Here is a 2,494-nt window from a genome sequence, read left to right as displayed (position 1 = left end):
CCCTTGCCCCGCCCCGCCCTGGGAGAGCCCCGCTTCCAGGCGGCCCCTGGCGGCGAAGGGGACGCAGCAGCGTGGAGCAGGAGCGCAAGGAGGGAAGGGGCTTGGCAATGGGCCCCAAAGAGGCCAAGACCCCGGGAGCGCCGGCAGCACTCTTTATCACGCTGCGAGGAGGCTCCTGCCGAGCCCCGGAACCGCCCGAGCCTCCAGAAATGCAGGCAGGGTGCACTCCCCAGGGTGTACAACTTTGGCAATGAGGACCAGAGGTCCAGGGAGAACTGGAGACCCGAAGAGCACGAAGGCGCTCTATGACACCACTGCCTACAAACGCAGGGGCCGGAACGCTATGCAGGACACTGCCGGGAGGAAAGGCTTCATCCACTCCGTGGGGGGCTGCCTCCACCCCCAGTATCGTGCGGGGGACTAGGACGACCCTGGTAAGTCAGCCTCAGGATATCAGTTCTCAGAATAGAAGAGAAGCCGGGTCTGGACAGCACCTGATGATGGTCAAGTCTCAGGTAGGACCCATTTGCTGCCCCTCCAGCTCCTGACCCCTCTTTCACCTTCATGCCTTTCTAAATGCTAGAGAAATTCCTGCACTTGGTGCGCAGCCAGGGAGCCTCCCAGGTCTGAGCTGAATTTCAAATCCCAGCTCTGCCACCTACCATCTGGGTAACTTGGGCAGGAGTCATCAACCTCTTTGAGCCTTGTTCTCCTCGTCTGTAAAATGCAGATGATAAGCATAACTAATTTCTTGGTAACAGCAGATGATACCACGTACACAAAAGGCCTAGCCCAGTGCTTAGACAGGGCACCATCCAGTTAAGTCAGTTCCCTTCCCTCTGTGCCTCATGAGGCCCCATCTACCACTCTGCTTTAGCATCTGGTGTTTAAGATTTGCAGGGGACTGGAGAGGTTCTCCCAGGCTCTCCCTGTTCTGGTCCCTGGCCCCAGTGCCATCCACAGTCTGGTCACTGCTCAGCCTCATTAAAAGGATACACGAGGCCAGGCGCAGAGGCTGATGCCTGTAATCCCAACACTTTGGAAGGCTGAGGCCGGCGAATCACTTGAGGTCTGGAGTTTGAGACCAGCCTGGCCAACTTGATGAAACCCCATCTCTACTAAAAATACAAAAATTAGCCAGGCATGGTGGCAGGCGCCTGTAATCCCAGCTACTCGGAGGTATGAGAATCGCTTGAACCGAGGAAGTAGAAGTTGCAGTGAGCCAAGATTGGGTCACTGCACTCCAACCTGGGCACTGGGAGACAGAGTGAGACCCTCTGGCAAAAAAAAAAAAAAAAAAAAAAGAAGAAGAAGAAGGATACAGAAACAGATTGCCAATATTACACTTCCCTCATGCCAGGGGTTCATCCTTCTCTGCACTGTCTGCTTCTTTTACACTTACCCATAGGCAAGGAATTAAGGAAAATGGGATGGGCTGGGAAAGCAACTACCCAGAGGCTAAAGTGAACTAGGGAAGTGTGGCAAATTGTTCCCCAGATCAGCTACTGTTAAGGGACTGAACTGCCATATCAAAGCCACTCATGTTCCTAAAGCCCAAATCCTGAAGCAGGCCGGGGCACTGCAGCCCTGAAGGCTCATTGCAGGGTGCGCTGGGATATGCAGGGTGCACTGGGATATGCAGGGTGTCATGAGTCCACCCTTTGAGTTTGAGGTCAGTCAATGTCTTAGCTGTTCCAGCCCTCAGAATAATCAGTGTTTGGCAGGATTAAAAACAAAGGCACATTCAATATAAATGACAGGAGATAAAGAACTTTATCAGAATCCCTCAGGAGCAGATGAGAGGCAGAGGACTGCCGGGTATTCTAAATCCCTGCTGTGCCACTCTTGGTAACCCTTCTAAAATGCCTAAATATTTTTGGGCAAGACCTCGGTCACCAACTAGTTGCTGAAAAACTGAAGAATCTGAGTATGTTACCTGTGATTAGAGTAAATAAATAAAAACGATGGCATGAAGCAAATGGATGAAATGCCTGCACTCAATATCCCAGATAATCCTGGATGTGCGCCAGGATTCCATTTCATTTGTAAAATGTATTAATTTGGTCACTTATTTAACGACTGTGTATACAACCAGGCACTGCATTAGGCATCTTGGATACAAAGATTGATCCATTCATTCAACAAATAATTGAGTGCCTGTTATCTGTCAGGCACTGTTCTAGGTGCCAGGGATATGGTAGCCAGCAAAATGGTCTCTATCCTCAGCAACAAATAAACAAATAAATAAATGCATGGAAAAGTAATAGTGACAAACTGGTGCTCAAGAAAGGTGCCATAAAGCACCTGTTTTAGGCCAGGCGCAGTGGCTCAAGCCTGTAATCCCAGCACTTTGGGAGGCCGAGGCGGGTGGATCACGAGGTCAAGAGATCGAGACCATCCTGGTCAACATGGTGAAACCCCGTCTCTACTAAAAATACAAACAATTAGCTGGGATTACAGGCACGCGCCACCATGCCCAGCTAATTTTTTGTAT

Source organism: Sapajus apella, unplaced genomic scaffold, assembly GCF_009761245.1.
Source record: "Sapajus apella isolate SASKATOON/1434 unplaced genomic scaffold, GSC_monkey_1.0 scaffold2, whole genome shotgun sequence".
In the NCBI taxonomy this organism is placed as follows: Eukaryota; Metazoa; Chordata; class Mammalia; order Primates; family Cebidae; genus Sapajus; species Sapajus apella.
This window is presented reverse-complemented; position numbering follows the sequence as displayed.